The 20,943-nt window shown below is 43.4% G+C and overlaps 1 long non-coding RNA gene across 1 annotated transcript in view; it reads left to right on the top strand.

Annotated features, from left to right (window-relative positions):
- Positions 1 to 313: 313 nt before the first annotated feature.
- LOC124803032 overlaps positions 314 to 20,943 on the top strand; it is a 1,832,333-nt gene continuing 1,811,703 nt past the window's right edge. Inside the window, exon 1 of the long non-coding RNA XR_007017183.1 lies at positions 314 to 917. This is a non-coding gene — a long non-coding RNA (uncharacterized LOC124803032). The remainder of the gene's footprint in view (positions 918 to 20,943) is intronic.

Raw genomic sequence — 20,943 nt, 5'->3', positions numbered from 1 at the left:
TGGACAGATTTCACGTTTTCAACCAGGCGTGTTCGTCTGATATTTTTGGAACGTTTTTGTCGATCGCCGTCATCACTGTAAAATTCATTGCGTCAGTAACCTCTGCTGCGTGTGTCGAGTCTTAACACTGTAACACTGCCTCGGGGACGCCGCCTGCGGAACAGCCGCGAGTGGCCGCAGTTGCAGGACGCGGCCGCGTGGCGCGCTGTTGTCGCTCCCCTCCGAAAACAGCCGGCCGGCGAGCGGTGCCAGCCCGGCCGCACCGCCGTGCCGCTGCCCGAATTTCGAGACCCACCAGTGGCCAAATCGTCGCCGACGCACGCGCCGTCGCGGCTCGCGCTTTCCCTCTCGCTTTTACTTTTATTTTCTGTTCTCCTCGCGGTGTTTCGTTTCCGTCCGTTTACGTTGTCTTTTGTTTTTGCAGCGGCGTCCCTCTCGCTCCATCTCTGTCACACACCCCGCCGGCCTGCTGCGTGTTGTTATTGTTGCCGTACCTTCCCGCCGCTACCTCTACCACCGCCACTGACGCAGCCGCTCGGTTTTGTAAACAAAATAGCAGGTATCAGAGGTATACTCCGCCGTGTAGCTGCTCGCTCTCGCGCCCGGCTGTCCGTGTAAATACGCTCCGCGGAGAAAACTGCGGGGTAAAAAAACAATACGAAATTGAACAAAACAGAAAAAAGACGACAAGGGAAAGTGCTTCAGCTGTGACCGACGAGAGAAAAAAATAGAGAAGAATATTGTTAAGCCTGTGCTGTGTTGGAGCAAACCGCACAGGTGTTTTCGAGTGAATGTGTTTCAGCAGTGTTTACTGAATAAGCGTGTGGAAATATCAGTGCCTGTTCCTTCCTTCCTTCCTTCTACGAATTCTTGCTACTGGGCAGTTGATTTCAGAGATACGCAACACGCAGCCAAAGGTACAGTCAGTCGATACCACTTCATACCTACAGTGTGATATTGCTTTTCTACTTTTGGTTGAATTAATGTTTACAAAAAATAATTTTACAGAATAGGCAGTGCGTGTATTGTTAATTTGAATCCGAGAGAACAAAAAGAAAAGCCTTGGATATTGTTCTGGGATTTGTTTTCTGTTCCCGACTTTCATCCATCTTTCATCACATATTAGCGTTATGCTCCTTTTTCCAGTTGCTTCTGGTCGCCTACGAAAATATAGATACAGAATGTCACTTCGAAGTTTACTGCAGATAGACATGTTCTTAGTGTGAGTGCACTGAGCCCCCCCCCCCCCCCCCCCCCCCCGAAGGTTTCCTTTGTAACAATGCCCTTGAGTTGAAGACGCATACACAATGCTTTTGACCATAATCGCTATGTTGCTACAGTTCGAGATGAAAGGCACGCAGGGAACCACGTGGTAGGATCAGCTGTTAATAGTCACGTGGGACAGCTGACGAGCCGTAGGTGCAGACGCAGCAGTGCTGCCAACTGTCTGACAACATATTCATACACTGGATTTGTTACTGGATGTATTATAAGCTGTTATTCTACACGAACTGTTCCTGCTCACAGTAGTGACATTAAAGGAACTTTCCGCATCTCCATCGAGTAAATTAATTAATACATCTCTATGTAAATTTAGTGTATACATCTCGATTATTGATTCTGAGGATACCATACGTCATTTTCATGTCTTTAAACGACGTTCTTCATATTCAGTTTTTCTGTAATTCTTTGTTGTGATGAACAGTTCAAATGATTTAGAACCCATACAGAAATCTAAATGTGAAGAGTGACAGTCAACGTAGCAGTGAAACTAATCCAATTTTAGACAGTATCAGAGACTACTGGTGTACGGGGAAATAAAGAAATTACAGCTGCAAATGTTTTTCTCTTTTGCGATTCTGAACATTTAATAGTGTACTCAAAGTATTGACCCAGTGGAAGAGATCTTTTTGCAGACCAGGATCTACGTCGTTTCCCATTATTTCTGGCACTATTTCAGGTCATAGACTTGCCTCTTCCATCCCTTGAGTTGTCCCAGAGGAGAAACGACGCAATATTTTCCTCTTCAGTAGGATCTCATCGCCTGGGACACTCAAGAAACTGCTTCAAGACAATAAATTCGGCATGTTGCCTGCCGTACTACCCATACTAATAAATGCGAAAGGGAATTTGCCTCTTATGCTGAACCGAATTTGATGAAATTTGGTACTGACATAGCTTGAACGCAGAGAAGGAACGTTGGATACTTTAGAAAGTGCATAGTACAAGATATTTATTGATTTTCACAACATTATGCGAATTAGGAAAAAATATTTACTCTCCGAAAAAGTATTAACTTTTTGACTTTTGAATTGTATCGTATTTGCCAAAATGCTTTTAGTGGTTGATGTCGTGTACGTAATACGACTCATCATAATGAGTACAGTGCTTATGCAATCATCAAGGTACTTCCATACTATGTTATAAATGGGAAATTAACCCTGTTACGTTTTCCCGACTCAAGCACTGACTAACTGCGATGAAAGTTGATTTGGAGACAGCTTGAGCCCTGACGAAAAAGAGAGACTGCTTTAGGAAAGAAAAGAAAATGGGAGACCCATAAGAAGTTGAAGGTTGGAATTTATGGTAACTCCTTTTCTAACATTAATGAACATAAACCACGATAAAAAACACTGATATGTTCGCTGCATAATGTACACGTTGGACAATGTATAGCTGCTTCAATTACATGATGTAAAAATGCCAAATGCGTACTCCTGCCTGCCCATGTACCTCTGCACGCTTCGCTCGGGTGCAACGCGTCACACATAGGGCGCTGTGTGGGGAGGGGGAAGGGGAGCGCGGGGGAAAGCCGGAAGGACGCACATCACGAGACATGCTTATCCAAACAAGCAGACATAAGTTGTCAACTGACATTATTTACTGCACGTACAATAGCTTATTTACTCACCATAACAATACTACTGATATGCAAGTGCATCCGCAGGTAACAGCTAGCAATGGATAATGGAAACTGGACACAAAACAAATACCTGAAAGTGAGCTCACTGAAGTAGTCTCCTCCACAATCATTTCAATATAAAATAGAAAACGCTTCATAGAGTAACTAATCTACATGGGAACTGAACACACTAAATGTTTGATTGAAAACTAATATTAACTAGATAAGACGGTTCGAAACAAATGAAAGGCCCCACGTGCTGAAGGCCAGAGTATTGAATTAAATAGGGAATTGACAGACAAGTCAAACAAATTAATTAATTTGTTAAAGCATGTACAATTGTTGTCATATAATAAATACAGATAAATCTCAGGGCCGATTTGCCTGCGCAAAGTCACAGCTTAGGAACTGTTAAAGTAGAAGTAGGGAATTTACCATCTCTCCACATGACATTTCAGTTTTTACGTCATGAAGATGTGTGTGACAGATACGAGGTTTCTGCGCTGCGATTGTACCGTAGATGTGTATCAGCGAGATGACAGCGGGCGTCTTTCATCTGCTGTGTTTAGCAGCTGTGAAGCGAGGGCGTGCGTGGCTTCCGTATTAACTGCCCGCAAGCCTTATTACCTCTTCCGTAATCTCCCGTACGCAGGTGGCGTGCTCGGCGGCCCACGTAGTGTTCCCGAGTCTGCTCAACGAGAGGCTGTTTCTCTTGGTTTTCATCTCGCAGAAGCGACGTTATTTCAGTTTTCGGAGGTGGATGCCAAGTAAGGAAAAGGTAAGGTGCAGTCTAATGCATGAAGTCACAGCCACTGCAACGCAAGGTAAATCCATTCAATCTGGACCGGGAAAAGATTAAATCACTAACAAGTAATGACAGACATTGGAAATGGGGATCCAGCTCTGAGTCCAGAGAAAAAGTAGGCAGCAGGTTGACAAAGTTCCAAAAGGCAAAAGAGGCAAGCTTGCTGTTCCATTGTAGCCTCTTCACTTTCTCTGACTCACTGTCTTCTCGCTCTCGCTCTTACTGTCAGAACCTCACTGCACTAACCAGGCAGCTCACAGACTGCTAATCGGCTTTGTCATTGGCGGGCCTGATTTGCAATTGCATGCAATGGCTGACTGAAGTTTTGTGACCACACCTTACAGTCTTCATGTAGGCTGAAAAGTTCCAATTTTCCATCAGCTGGCGTCTGATTTAGCCCAAATGGTTCAAATGGCTCTAAGCGCTATGGGACTTAACATCTGAGGTCATCAGTCCCCTAGACATAGAACAACTTCAACCTAACTAACCTAGGGACATCACACACATCCATGCCCGAGGCAAGATTCGAAGCTGCGACTGTAGCAGCAGCGCGGTTCCGGACTGAAGCGCCAAGAACCGCTCGGTCACAGGGGCTGGCCTGTGATTTAGCAACTCCCATCTTGTTCTCACGTGGTCTATTGAAAGCTGAGTCGGTTTTCCATATCAGAGGCTAGGAGTGTAAGTACAATGTTCGTTATAAAACAAATCTTTGATTATACATGGCGAGCAAGTGCAATGCTCGTTCTTTTGTCTGAACTTTTAAAATTGCTGATCGTTGAGTTTGTCCACTGTGCATTGTGAGAACTCAACTAGTCCCCTTCCCCCTTCTCATCAGCAAAGTAGAGCATTAAAACAGAAAACTTCCTTGAGAGTAAGCTGTTTATTTCTACTAATTTAGCACTGAACTTAAAGCAACTAAAATATAGTCCAATAACAATGATGAACACAAGAGGAGGAACTAAATTACGATTACACTCGGGGGTGCTAGTATTAGAAACCAGAGGCTACAAAAAAATTAAATTCACAATACTTCATACAAAAACTTTGCATTAAATAAACAGCTGCCGCTGAAAAACATTATTAATTACATAGCTGCTCAGCCATCTGTTACATAACGACCACAACACGCCCCAGGAACCGTATTGTGTCAATAGCGGCCGCTTGCTGCATCATGAGCAGTCACAATACAGAGTGACACAGGGAAGTTGTACAACAGGAAACGAACGTAAAAATAACAAGAAATTGCAGCTACTTTAAGATCCTCACAACCCGCCCCGAGTTCTACGTCTCTAATAAACAGTTGTAGCAGTTATTAATAACAAATATTTTGTGTATAAGAAGCACTTCTTTGAGACACCAGTCTTCTTACTGGTTCGATGCGGTCCGCCACGAATTGCCCTCCTGTGCCAACCTCATTGTCTCCGAGTAACACTTGCGAACTGCGTCCTCAGTATTTGCTGGATATATCCCTATCTCTGTCGTCCTGCTCAATTTTAACCCTTTTCAGCTCCCTCTAGTACTACTAAGTTATGCCAGGATGTCTTAAATCATATCCTACCATTATGTCCCTTCTTCTTGTCAGTGTTTTTCATACGTTCCTTTCCTCGGCGATTCTGTTGAGAACTTCCTCATTTCTTACCATGTCAGTTCACCAAATTTTCAACATACTTCTGTTGCACCACATCTCATACACTTCGAAACTCTTCTTTTCCGGTTTTCCCATGGTACATGTTTCATTGCCATACGATGCTGTGCGCCAAACATATATTCTCAGAAATTTCTTCCTCTAACTAACGTCTATTTTCGATACTAGTAAACTACCCTTGGCAAGGAATCCCCTTTTTGTCAGGCCTAGTCTCCTTTTTATGACCTCATTGCTCTATTCGTCGTGTGTTGTTTTGCTACTTAGGTAGCAGAAACTTCGCCAGCTTCGTGATCACCAACCTTGATGTTTAGTTTCTCGCTGATCTCACATTTACTTTCGTCTTCCTTCGATTTATTCCCAATCGTACTAATTAGACTGTTCATTCCATTCAGCAGATCCTGTAATTCTTATTCACTTGCGCTGAAAATGGCAAAGTCATCAGCGAATACTATCAGTTACACCATTTCACTTTGAATTTTCATTCCACTCTTACACTTTCCTTTTATTTCCATCATTGCTTCTTGTATGTATAGATTAAATAGTAGGGGCGAAAGACTACAATTCTGTGTCAGAATTTCGAACATCTTGGACCATTTAACATTGTCGAACGCTTTTTGCAGGTCGAAAAATTCTATGAAACATTACATTTCCTTAAAACCGGCTCTTGTAAAAGATACACGGCGTCAGACAGTGGCGCCATAACAGCTATTCAGCAGTTATTTACCTGTAAGAAATAAAACTCTAGTAGTAGCCAACCTGTAGCAAAAACAGTTTCCGAACGATTATTGCCGTAAGCTAATGGGACAACGACTGCGAATTGGAATAAGTGGTTAAGAATCGTTTCTACAATCTCAGTAGCGCTTAAGATAGCTTAGTAGAATCTAAATCACGTAAAGACGGCTTCAAAACTCTGTAACAGGTATACAGTAATAAAACCACTCTTTCAAGTGCACTCAGCACATCAGCTGATACACGTAGGCATATAGTATTCATACAAAACTAATAGAAGTGAATGCTGTTGCGCATAGGGCGAAACCCACTGAAGTATTTAAAGCACGGGCAATGATCAAAGTTTTATAGATTTGTAGCTGCTCACCCTTATCATGGCGGAGTGCAGATGACCTTCATTCAGCCTCATAGAATAATTTTCCACCCGCCAAACCGCGTTCCAATGTGACACCAACTAGAAGCGCTTAGCGTTCTCCGTACACCGCTTTGCGAGCGACACACTGCCGTCCCCCAGTGCGGTTACAAAGGCCGACTCAGCTCTCTGCAACGTGGATCTTCCTACATACCGGGTGCCGCGTCTCCATGCAAGCCCGTGCACGAAGGGTCAGAAACACTTCAAGTTGCGTAAGTACTCTTCCGCTAACATAGCTTCCAGACGTCACATTTCCGACACTACTGTCATTAGACATGCATGCGTGCACTAGCTCGATCTCCACTGCTGTGTATCACGACTGTGAAAGTACACTTCGGTACCACGCCAGGTAGCGCCACCAGTAAACTGAAATCGGAGCGGAGTGCAGTAAGCCGCTCAGTGTGTTAATCGGTACCCTTGCCTGCCCGCGCCACAAGTGCCCACCTGCCGGTCTGTCTTTTCCCCCTAAGGGCTAAGGGCTACGGCGATTCACGCCCCCCACCACCTGGAAAAAGTCAGCCCCCTGTAGCTGAGTGCTCAGCGCGACAGAATGTCAGTCCTAATGGGCCGTCTTCGATTCCCGCCTGGGTCGGAGATTTTCTCCGCTCAGGGACTGGGTGATACGTTGTCCTAATCTTCATCAACATTTCATCCCCATTGACGCCCAAGTCGCTGAAGTGACGTAAAATAGAAAGACTTGACCTCGGCGAACGGTCTACCCGACGGGAGGCCCAAGTCACACGACATTTACATTTACCTCATGGCAATCGACGCAACGCTGTCAGTTCAAATGGCTCTGAGCCCTATGGGACTTAACTTCTGAGGCCATCAGTCCCCTAGAACTTAGAACTACTTAAACCTAACTAACCTAAGGATATCACACACATCCATGCCCGAGGCAGGATTCGAACCTGTGACCGTAGCGGTCTCGCGGTTCCAGACTGTAGCGCCTAGAACGCTGGAGGAAAGCAACAATCTATGAAATCGACTACGGACTGTTTCAAGAACAACAAGCTTAGGTCTGCACTATGCTACGATTATGATCAGCCGGCCGCCTAGCCACGGAAATATTGTAGGGCAATTGAAGTATCTTGGAATCGAAGCCAAAAGTAAGATTAACAGACTTTTTTTTTACATTATGAACGAAAGCACACACAACTGTACTGTAATATTCTACAAGATTTATTACAATACTGGCCATTAAAATTGCTGCACCAAGAAGAAATGCAGATGATAAACGGTTATTCATTGTACAAATATATTATACTAGAACTGACATGTGGTTGCATTTTCACGCAATTTGGGTGAATAGATCCTGAGAAATCAGTGCATCTGGCCGTAATAACGGCCTTGATACGCCTGGGCATTGAGTCAAACAGAGCTTGGATGGCGTGTACAGGTACAGCTGCCCATGCAGCTTCAGCACGATACCACAGTTCATCAAGAGTAGTGACTGGCGTATTGTGACGAGCCAGTTGCTCGGCCACCATTGACCAGACATTTTCAATTGGTGAGAGATATGGAGAATGTGCTGGCCAGGTCAGAAGTCGAACATTTTCTGTATCCAGCAAGACCCGTACAGGACCTGCAACACGCGGTCGTGCATTATCCTACTGAAATGGAGGCTTTCGCAGGGATCGAATGAAGGGTAGAGCCACGGGTCGTAACAAATCTGAAATGTATCGTCCACTGTTCAAAGAGCCGTCAATGCGAACAAGAGGTGACCGAGACGTGCAACCAATGGCACCCCATACCATCGCGCCGGATGATATGCCAGTATGGCGATGAAGAATACACGCTTCCAATGTCCGTTCACAGCGATGTCGCCAAACACGGATGCGACCATCATGATGCTGTAAACAGAACCTGGATTCATCCGAAAAATTGACGTTTGGTCATTCGTGCACCCAGGTTCGTCGTTGAGTACACCATCGCAGGCGCTCCTGTCTGTGATGCAGTGTCAAGGGTAACCGCAGCCATGGTCTCCGAACTGATAGTCCATTCTGCTACAAACGTCGTCGAACTGTTTGTGCAGATGGTTGTTGTCTTGCAAACGTCCCCATCTGTTGACTCGGGGACCGAGACGTGGCTGCACGATCCGTTACAGCCATGCGGATAAGATGCCTGTCATCTCGACTGCTAGTGATACGAGGCCGTTGGGATCCAGCACGGCGTTCCGTATTACCCTCCTGAACCCAGAGATTCCATATTCTGCTAAGAGTCATTGAATCTCGACTAATGCGAGCAGCTATGTCGCTATACGATAAACCGAAATCGCGATAGGCTACAATCCGACCTTTATGAAAGTCGGAAACGTGATGGTACGCATTTCGCCTCCTTGCACGAGACATCACAACAACGTTTCACCAGGCAACGCCGGTCAACTGTTGTTTGTGTATGAGAAATCGGTTGGAAACTTTCGCCATGTCAGTTCGTTGTACGTGTCGCCACCGGCGCCAACCTTGTGTGAATGCTCTGAAAAGCTAATCATTTGAATATCAGAGCACCTTCTTCCTGTCGGTTAAATTTCGCGTCTGTAGCACGTCATCTTCGTGGTGTAGCAATTTTAATGGTCAGTAGTATATTTGTTTCAGAAAACCGTTTTCATCTATTACGCCATCATCAGGTTGAAAGATAAGAATGTAGTGCAGTGATGTTTTTTTTTGGATCAAAGGTTTGAAACTAGTGGATCTTCAGAGTACCCTCATTTGTAGAGATGAAAAACGTTGATGCTAGGTTTAGGAATAAAACAAAAGGGATTTTCCAATGTAAATGCCGTGTAAGGTTTAACTAAGATAAAATATGTGACTCATTAATCAATGAACTATATACAAATCACAACAGTTGTTCATACAAGAAAATAAACTGATCAAGGAATTTTGGTGGCAGGTTCCAAACGTGCCGCCGAACAAAATAATCTTGTCTTTAAGAGCTTCTGAATTATCAAGAGATAAGGTATACTAGCGAGAATAAACAGAAAGTGAGCCAGCTGGGATTATGATGGCTCAACAGCCGTAAACCGGTTGATGAAATAATAAATGCTTTAGAATATTATACGAGTTTTGTGTGTGTTTTCAGTCATAACGTATAAAGTATTCTACCAAGAAAAGACGAAATAGTCAATCAGTGCAGTTTTCTATTTTGTTTTAATTACTGAGTTGATCGAATGTGACGGTCGAGTGCAATGCTCGTCATTTTTTCAGAACTCTTAAAATAACTGATCATGGAGTTTAGTCACTGCGAAGACCGATAACGCCATCGCAGTGAGATCATCAAGCTTAGGTGCATACGAAGTTGTATTTATTATCAGTCGGTTTCCTTACTATGGAAACACTGTAGGGCAGTGTAAAAGATCTTGGAATCTAAGTGAAGACTGAGATTAACAGATATTTGTTTAACTTAATAACTGACCAAAATTATAATAATAGTTAACATAGAAAATAATTCTCTGAGTCTGATATGAAACTACAGTACATGCTAAGACTGCGAGAAGGTACCAAAAAGATGTGAAAGCCAGTTTGAAGAAAGCGTAAGAAGATCTGCTCATCTGTGTACCTCGCGAAATCAAAGTTACCGATACGGCGCATTTCCACAAATTATAATCAAAACAAGCAAAACAAGTTCCGTGGCAAAGTGAGCAAGTAACGAACTTCCCAGGGACTACAATGAGCTACCGTAATTGCGACAGATTTTCCCAAACTCAGCAAACCATACACCCGTCAGTACTAAATCGAGACTATGGTATGAATGACCCCCCATAGTGGATGGTGATTAAATAACCATGAAAGCTCGAGCTCCATCCAAAACTACCTACTTTCAAAAAAACTCTGTGCGGATTGAATGACTCAGTGTTGTTGCCAGTGTCACGGATGATAATATCGCTTGCTTCATGAAAAATTGGGCGAATCCTGCAAAAACTTCTATTGGGTATAAAATCACCTAACGAAAGAAGACGGGGGCACTGGTATGGTCAAGCGCAGTGGTGGGGCGACTCAGTTCCATTGGGTACACCAAATTTTGGAACAAAACCAATGAACGTTGACATCCTGGTCAGGTGGCGCCTCAGTGTCTCATCATTTGATGTCTGAACGGAACCGACGCAAATGCTGTGCTCATTTATTGTCTAAGGATGAGAATGGTGGCACACTCTGGTCAAGGAGACGTGCCAGGTCTGCCGGAAAGAGCTCGAACAACGTCACAGCCTTACTTCCACGAAGACTGTCGAGGGACCTTGATGTCAAGCAACAGATATAGGCCGGTAACAACAAACTGTAATAAGTAAAGCGACGAAAGTTCGTGATTTTAACACAGACATGACATTCGTCGTAGATGATGGTTTCTTTTATGAATGATGATTTTTTTTTTATCAATTGAGGGAGGCTGAGAACTTTGCCTACCCACGCCAACTGTTGCTCTGCAGCATTCTGTAACTGCTCTCCACACCACATGACATAACATTTGTATACACCAGAGGATGTAACTTACAAGTTGCGAAATCGGTTGTGTGGGTCTGTAATTGACTTGAATAAATACAGCTCCAGCGGACTACTGGACTTTTCATTCCGCTTTATACTCAATAATTTCAACGCCTGCATTAAAAACTGTTTACCGTATCAATTGTCAATCAGTCATGTATAACTATTTTAGCTGTGGTTCTCCCGGTTTTAAAATTATCTGAAACGAGAATATTCCACGATTTACCACAGCAAATTCCGGATTTTTTTTCAGCCGAAATTCGCAGAGACGAAAACGTGTTGTGTTACTTATTGAACACCCCTCGCATGACGAAGTTATTTTAAAGTTGTTCCGCAAAAGTATTACTTTACAGCTAATTCAGTAACTACTACAACTCTAATTATTAACTAAGTTCGTCTACACTATTTCCAAATCCTTACTAGTTAAATTCTTTCTCGTTTCTTTAGTTATTCTGGGTTACACACGAGTTGTTATACTAACTGTTGTGTTGGCAGAAGAGCCAACACCGTGTTACTAGAAGAGGGCGAAATGGACGCGTTGTAGGTCACGCAGGCTGGCGTGAAGAAGGAAGAACTATACTGACGAGAGTTCTGGAACATGACAAGGGATTAGAATTCAGAAAGTGGACGTAATTACTTGGATACTTAATTTTAATCCATTAATGATTAACGTCGCTCTTGACGGTACACGATTCACAATATTTTCTGTTCAGAATTCCTTCTAATTACTGAACATGGTGCCTTGCAAGGTCGTAGCAAATGACGTAGCTGAAGGCTATGCTAAACTGTCGTCTCGGCAAATAAGAGCGTATGTAGTCAGTGAACCATCGCTAGCAAAGTCGGCTGTACAAATGGGGCGAGTGCTAGGGAGTCTCTCTAGACTATACCTGCCGTGTGGCGGCGCTCGATCTGCAATCACTGATAGTGGCGACATGCGTGTCAGACGTATAATAACGGACCGCGGCCGATTTAAAGGCTACCACCTGGCAAGTGTGGTGTCTGGCGGTGACACCACACTAACAATAACGAAATCTGATTTTTAAATATTTTAATACCATTGACAGAAAACAGATAATTAAAGCCGCGTCGACACCGGCCGCGCGCGCAAAACCAAGAAAAGCAGTTCAGTGTGGACGGCAAACCGCGTCGCTCTGGGCCCCTCTGCGCTACAGCGAACAACTTTCGCGCGTTGTCGGTACATCACAGGAAGTTGTTTGTTCGCGTGCCCTCTGTTTGGACGGCATTTCTCGTTTATTTATTTATTTTCGCGCACGCACAGTCACTCTGGAACAGTACTGCGCACCTACGAACACACTGCTCCATTCTGCGCAATTCTGTGCTGATCTGCAATTCTGCGTTCGAGCGCAGCGCTGCTGCACGTGGTGCGTTCGTAGTGGGCGAAGCTTAGTGGTCAAAAATTCACTCTTAACTGCCAACCTGTCAAGTTTATAGCCGTTCATTAGTGCCAACCAAATAACAAGGCACCGAGCGAGGAGGCGCAGTGGCTAGCACACTGCACTCGCATTCAGGAGGACGTCGGTTCAAACCCGCGTCCGGCCATCCTGATTCAGGTTTTCCGTGATTTCCCTAAATCGCTTCAGGCAAATGCAGGGATGGTTCCTTTGAAAGGGCACGGCCGTTTCCTCCCCCATTCTCTCCTAATACGAGCTTGTGCCCTCGTCAGTAATGACCTCGATGTCGCCAGGGCTTTAAACCGTAATCTCCTCCTCCTCCTGCACCTCCGTACTTTCGGCCCCCTAAAATTGCAATTGCAAATAACACGGATTGATGTATCTACTGCCTTCAGCAACAGCAAAGTGTTTCTGGAATGTGGAAGGCATTGGCCTGGCTTAGGAATACAAACACTGTAATTTCAATATTTTTTTAAAGATTTTCAGGAAGATTAAGTAAGCAGAGGCAAAAGTAAAATCGAAGATAAAAAGGCACCAAAAAGGGGAAGTGCGTAGAGTGCTATGAAAGGGCATTTCAGGAATTTTCGCACTGCGCTCTGTTGATGTTCCAATTTGCGTGAAATCTTATGGGACTTAACTGATAAGGTCATCAGTCCCTAAGCTTACACACTACTTAACCTAAATTATCCTAAGCCCTAAGGACAAACACACACACCCATGCCCGGGGGAGGACTCGAACCTCCGCACTCTGTCGATCAGCGCTATCTTAGTACCTGCCTCTGTCTGCTGCGAAGGTGCGTGCTTTCGTGTTTCCGCTTGCTATCCGGTGTTACCAACGCAACGAAAATGTAAAGAGTATATTTTGCGTTTGTTATTCTCTTTAATATGGCTATAGATTATTCTGCAAGGAAAGACTGAAATAGCAGTCACGTTACTGTCGAGTGCAATGCATCGTTGGACTATTCCATTAACTGAACTGCGTCACACAAAAATGAACTACTCATGTATCTACTTTTTACTCAATAGATTCGTATGGATGTCAAACGAATAAACATGCTGCTCAGCAACGAGGAATAAACAACAGGTGGGGAGATGTCAGTGTCGTAAGTAAATTTTTATGGGACCAAACAGTTGAGGTCATCGGTCCCTAAGCTTACGCACAACTTAATCTAAGTTAAAGTAAGTATGGACAACACACACACCCATGCCCGAGGATGGACTCGAATCTTCGGCGGGGTGAAGCCGCACGGGCCGTGACAAGGCGCCTTAGACCGCGCGCCTACCCCGTGTGGCGGTGTCGTTAGTAACCGTAATTATACTGCCTTCACTACTGGAGGCACGACATCCACTGAACCATGGATAGCGTCCCAGGCAGCGTTGACGGATCCAGTTTGCAGAAAATCGGAACTTAGGACTCGTGATTCAATAAATCAGCCAGGGAAGGATATACAAAAGGAAACTGGGTTAAATTTTCAGTGATTAGTTAAGTAAATCCTTGTAGTATAAAATGATCGAAGTACGTATATCGGCCAAAAGAACTGTAGTGAAATGGCTGTGAGCACTATGCGACTTAACTTCTGAGGTCATCAGTCGCCTAGAACTTAGAACTAGTTAAACCTAAGTAACCTAAGGACGTCACACACATCCATGCCCGAGGCAGGATTCGAACCTGCGACCGTAGTGGTCGGTCGGCTCCAGACTGTAGCGCCTAGAACCGCACGGCCACTCCGGCCGGCGAACTGTAGTCAAAAGTACCGCTTAGTTTATCGGAAGTACCAACTTGAGGATATTAATTTCACTAGTCATCGAAGTACTTACTGGGGCCATAAATGATGTCCAGTGAATGGGCAAAAGGGAGGAGAAGTTGAAACCATTCAAAAGCAGCAGCGAGGTGGTAATACGACAGTGGAAACGAAGGGAAACGCGCAAAGAGCGTGGGAAGGGGCTAGCGGAGAGATGGTCATTTGCAACTGAGGATGTTCACGGCTGACAAATGTTTGTTTTAAAGTAACTTTTTCCTTTTTTTTACTTTTTTTTCTCTTTTCTAAAAGCGCGTTAACAGTTTGCTGGCTGCAGCACCCATTAAGACGTCCGAAATCCCTTCAGCGAACAAGATGCCGGAAGCGAAGAGGTGTACAGACAGTACCAGCGCGGCATGGGTGACGACGATGGCGTGCAACCCGTCGGTAGCCGAAAGAGAAAGACGCAAGAAAGCCGGGCTCTTTTGCTCTGTAACACATTACTGAATAACTGGGTTGGTCGAACTGTAAGGCGCAACAGCACTCTCCGAGGACATTAAAAAATACAAAGAGCAAAACATTGCTTAAGAATTGTTACAAAATTTAATCCGAAAAGCTAAAAAAGTTCTGACTTCAAATTTATTTTTCAGCAGTCCCTTACGCAGTGACATAAAAGTAAACCAGAGGTGCATTAATGAAAATCTGGTTACAGAAAATTTTTAACATTAAAAAAAAACAAAGAATGAACGCGAGCAAGCATTCAGCAGTAAACATAACAAGCAAACAGTGGCCGCTCTAAGCCACACCCAAAGTTACTCAATCTACTGAATCGACAATTAGCACCGTGTTTAGCTTGGCGCAAGTTGGACATATGTCAGTAGGTCATTATAACCACCTACTATTGTTCTTACAGGGACTAAACGTAACTTAAACTAGTCCCCCCATTTCTGGCAGGGAACAAACCCTTCGTAACTAAACAGGCACTAGCAGTAACTCCAAATCAAACGTGCGCCTTAGGTTAATCACCAATAAGTGAGACTCATTCTTGGTGTAGTACTTTACCAAAGAAACTTAAGGAGTCCAACTAATGTAAGTACACGACAGAGACAGCAAACACACGTCCGTTCTTCCTTTAGTACTATACGAGGTCAACTAAATAACAATGCAGACTTCCACATCAAAGAGAGAAGCATAAAATATGTTCGTACAACGACCACAAGTCCTTCGTACTTTCAAGAGCACTGAAAATACACAACAAAAAATGAGAACACACGTGAATCATAGACACGTCAATCCCAAATCACAACAGGAACTCGTAAAACCAAGACAACGAAAGGCGACGGCGACACTATTAAACACGCCGAAACGCGTACATGCGGCGTCAACAAGATAATAGAAAACAAAAATTCCAGCCGGACAAACTTAGTACTGTGTCAATAGCACGTCCGCAGATTACGCTACCATGGATATCTGACGAACGGTGGTGACTCCAGTCTCAATTTAGTGACTAGTACTGTACACGGTACACACCCGCATACTTCTCGGTTATCCTCTTCGAAACATGCAAACTATTTCCTCCAGTAAACTCTACCCTTGTCGTATCACTACGACATTGAATAAAACAAATATCATACAGTAACTAGGCGATATTAACACATGCTAACAGAATACAACACACAGCAAAATTACACGGCGCTGTCTATCACGTGGCTGAAATAGCAAACACACGTGACACATGTGTGTCTCATGACCGATCACACGAAGCAGAGGAATCTCTCCCAGTAGAGCTATAACCGATTCCCGAAAGCACGACACAAAATGAATCCAGAACACATAAGCCTTTTACTGTCCCTACAAAATCACACACACAATTGCATGTGAGTTGCCAGCCATCGCCGACAACTCGTATCTGGTCCTGATAGAACAGAAGCAAAACGGCACTTTACCACTCTGCAGAGATTTGGAAAACGATAAGTTGCTTGACATTTCCTTTTCGTATATAAGCCTATTTCGACTTTATCGCCTCCATCAGCACGTATCTTGACGCTGAAGATGGACCTATGTCATCTCTGAGTAAACCATTACTGCTGCCTGGGTTCTTGATTGTAATACTATTTTCTGCAACTTTTGAAAGTTGTTTGATAATTTTCTGTAACTGTTGTTGTTCTTGTGGTCTTCAGTCCTGAGACTGGTTTGATGCAGCTCTCCATGCTACTCTCTATCCTGTGCAAGCTTCTTCATCTCCCAGTACCTACTGCAGCCTACATCTTTCTGAATCTGCTTAGTGAATTCATCTCTTGGTCTCCCTCTACGATTTTTACCCTCCACGTTGCCCTCCAATAATAAATTGGTGATCCCTCGATGCCTCAGAATATGTCCTACCAACCGATCCCTTCTTCTGGTCAAGTTGTGCTAAAAACTCCTCTACTACCCAATTCCATTCAATACCTCCTCATTAGTTATGTGATCTACCCATCTAATCTTCAGCATTTTTCTGTAGCACCCCATTTCGAAACCTTCTATTCTCTTCTTGTCCAAACTATTTATCGTCCATGTTTCACTTCCATACATGGCTACACTCCATACAAATACTTTCAGAAACGACTTCCTGACATTTAAATCTATACTCGACGTTAACAAATTTTTCTTCTCCAGTAACGCTTTTCTTGCTATTGCCAGTCTACATTTTATATCCTCTCTACTTCGACCATCATCAGCTATTTTGCTCCCCAAATACCAAAACTCCTTTACTACTTTAAGTGCCATTTCCTAATCTGATTCCCTCAGCATCACCCCACTTAATTCGACTACATTCCATTATCCTCGTTTTGCTTTTGTTGATGTTCATCTTATACCCTCCTTTCAAAACACTGTCCATTCCGAACTGCTTTACCAAGTCCTTAGCTGTCTGTGACAGAATTACAATGTCATCGGCGAACCTCAAAGTCTTTATTTCTTCTCCATGGATTTTAATTCCTACTCCGAACTTTTCTTTTGTTTCCTTTACTGCGTTCTCAATATACAGATTGAATAACTTTGGGGAGAGGCTACAACCCTATGTCAGTCCCTTCCCAACCACTGCTTCCCTCTCATGTATCTCCAATCTTATAACTGCCATCTGGTTTCTGTACAAATTGTAAATAGCCTTTCGCTCCGTGTATTTTACTCCTGCCACCTTCAGAATTTGAAAGAGAGTACTCCAGTCAACATTGTCAAAAGCTTTCTCTAAGTCTACAAATGCTAGAAACGTATGTTTGCCTTTCCTTAATCTTTCTTCTAAGGTAAGTCTTAGGGCCAGTATTGCCTCACGTATTCCAACATTTCTACGGAATCGAAACTGATCTTCCCCAAGGTCATCTTCTACCAGTTTTTCCATTCGTCTGTAAAAAATTCGCGTTAGTATTTTGCAGCTGTGACTTATTAAACTGATAGTTCGGTAATTTTCATATCTGTCTACACCTGCTTTCTTTGGTATTGGAATTATTATATTCTTCTTGAAGTCTGAGTTAATTTCGCCTGTCTCATACATCTTGCTCACCAGATGGTAGATTTTTGTCAGGACTGGCTCTGCCAAGGCTGTCAGTAGTTCTAATGGAATGTTGTCCATCCTGGGGCCTTGTTTCTACTCAGTTCTTTCAGTGCTCTGTCAAACTCTTCATGCAGTATCATATCTCCCAATTCATCTTCATCTACATCGTCTTCCATTTCCATAATATTGTCCCCAAGTACATCGCCCTTGTATAGACCCTCTATATACTCCTTCCACTTTTCTGCTTTCTCTTCTATGCTTAGAACTGGGTTTCCATCTGAGCTCTTGATGTTCATACAAGTGATTCTCTTTTCTCCAAAGGTCTCTTTAATTTTCCTGTAGGCAGTATCTATCATACCCCCAGTGAGATAAGCCTCGACATCCTTACATTTGTCCTCTAGTCATCCCTGCTTAGTCATTTTGCACTTCCTGTCGATCTCATTTTTGAGACGTTTGGATTCCTTTTTGGCTGCTTCATTTAATGCATTTTTGAATTTTCTCGTTTCATCAATTAAATTCATTATCTCTTCTGTGACCCAAGGATTTTTACTAGCCCTCGTCTTTTTACCTACCTGATCCTCTGCTGCCTTCACTATTTCATCCCTCAAAGCTACCCATTCTTCTTCTACTGTATTTCTTTCCCCCATACCTGTCAATTGTTCCCTTATGCTCTCCCTGAAACTCTGTACAACCTCTGGTTTAGTCAGTTTATCCAGGTCCCACCTCCTTAAATTCCCACCTTTTTGCAGTTTCTTCAGTTTTAATCTACAGTTCATAAACAATAGATTGTGGTCAGAATCCACATCTGCCCCTGGAAATGTATTACAATTTAAAACCTGGTTCCTAAATCTCTGTCATACCATTATATAATCTATCTGAAACCTTTTAGTATCCCCAGGGTTCTTCCATGTATACAACCTTCTTTTATTATTCTTGAACCAAGTGTTAGCTATGATTAAGTAATTCTCTGTGCAAAATTCTACCAGGCGGCTTCCTCTTTCATTTCTTAGCCCCAATCCGTATTCACCTACTATGTTTCCTTCTCTCCCTCCTCCTGCTATAGAATTCCAGTCACCCATGATGATTAAATTTTCGCCTCCTTTCACTATCTGAATAATTTCTTTTATCTCTCCATGCATTTCATCAATTTCTTCGTCATCTGCAGAGCTAGTTGGCATGTAAATTGGCGCTACTGTAGTATGCGTGGACTTCGTGTCTATCTTGGCCACAATAATGCGTTCACTATGCTGTTTGTAGTATCTTACTCGCACTCCTATTATTTCATTCATTATTAAACCTACTCCTGCATTACCCCTATTTGATTTTGTATTTATAACCCTGTATTCACCTGACCAAAAATCTTGTTCCTCCTGCCACCGAACTTCGTTAATTCCCACTATATCTAACTTTAACCTATCCATTTCCCTTTTTAAATTTTCTAACATACCTGCTCGATTAAGGGATCCGACATTCCGCTCTCCGATCCGTAGAACATCAGTTTTCTTTCTCCTGATAACGACGTCCTCTTGAGTAGTCCCCTCCCGGAGATCCGAATGGGGGACTATTTTACCTCCGGAATATTTTACCCAAGAGGCCGCTATCATCATTGAATCATACAGTAAAACTGCATGCCCTCGGTAAAAATTACGGCTGTAGTATCCCCTTGCTTTCAGCCGTTCGCAGTACCAGAACAGCAAGGCCGTTTTGGTTAGTGTTAGAACGCCAGGTCAGTCAATAATCCAGACTGTTGCCCCTGCCACTACTGAAAAAGCTGCTGCCCCTCCTCAGCAACCATACGTTTGTCTGGCCTGTCAACAGACACCCCTCCCTTGTGGTTGCACCTACGGGACTTCTACCTGTATCGTTGAGGCACGCAAGCCTCCCCACCAACGGCAAGGTCCATGATTCATGGTCGGGGGGGGGGGGGGGGGGGGGGGTTTGTAACTGTCAAACTAGAATTTCTACAACTGTTAGATAATGGAAAACGTGTTACCCTATACGTGCAACAGCAAATTATAGCAACTTTAAGACGTTACTGAAAATAGTGATATAACCAACTATATTTATTCAAAGTTGACATATGACCGTCTACAACGCCAGTGCCTATACTGATGAAAGCAATAAAACCGAATTAAGTTTATATACTAAAATATTTTGGAGAGAGCATTAGGGAACGATTGACAAGAACGGGGGAAAGAAATACAGAACAAGAAGAAAGGGTAGCTTTGAGAGATGAAAGAGTGAATTCAGCAGAGGATCAATTAGGTAAAAAGACGAGGGCTAGTTAATATCCTTGGGTAAGAGATACTGAATGTAATTGATGAATGAAGAAAATATAAAAATGCAGTAAATGAAGCAGGCAAAAAGGAATACAAACGTCTAAAAAATGAGATCTACAGGAAGTGCAAAATGGCTACGCAGTGATGCCCAGAGGATAAATGTAAGGGTGTAGAGGCATATATCACTAGGGCTAACATAGATACTGCCCACAGGAAAATGAAAGAGACCTTTGGAGACAAGATAACCACTCATATGAATATCAAGTGCTCAGATGATAAATCAGTACTAAACAAAGAAGGGAAATCAGAAAGGGGAAGGAGTACATAGAGAGTCTATACAAGGGTGATGTACCTGAGGGCAGTATTGTGGAGATGGAAGAGGACGTAGATGAAGATGATATGGGGATATGATACTGCGTGAAGATTTTGACAGAGCACTGAAAGACCTAAGTCGAAACAAGCCCCCGGGATTAGACAACATTCTATTAGAGCCAGCCATGACAAAACTTTACCATGTGGAGAGAAAGATGTATGAAACAGGCGAAATACCCTCAGACTTCAAATGGTTCAAATGATTCTGAGGACTATGGGACTTAACTTCTGAGGCCATCAGTCCCCTAGAACTTAGAACTACTTAAACCTAACTAACCTAAGGACATCGCACACATCCATACCTGAAGCAGGATTCGAACCTGCGATCGTAGCGGTCGAGCGGTTCTAGGCGCTAGCGCCCAGAACCACTCGGCCACTCCGGCCGGCCCCTCAGACTTCAAGAAGAACATAATAGTTACAATCCCAAAGAAAGTAAGTGTTGACAGGTGTAAAAATTACCGAACTATCAGTTTAATAAGTCACGGCTGCAAAATACTTACTGGAATTCTTTACAGGCGAATGGAAAAACTGGTGGAAGCCGACCTTGGGGAAGAGCGGTTTGGATTCCTTAGAAATGTTGGAACACTTGTGGCAATACTGAGCCTACGACTTACTTTAGAAGATAGATTAAGGACAGGCCGACC

This window comes from Schistocerca piceifrons, chromosome 6 (genome assembly GCF_021461385.2).
Source record: "Schistocerca piceifrons isolate TAMUIC-IGC-003096 chromosome 6, iqSchPice1.1, whole genome shotgun sequence".
NCBI lineage: Eukaryota > Metazoa > Arthropoda > Insecta > Orthoptera > Acrididae > Schistocerca > Schistocerca piceifrons.
This window is presented reverse-complemented; position numbering and strand designations above follow the sequence as displayed.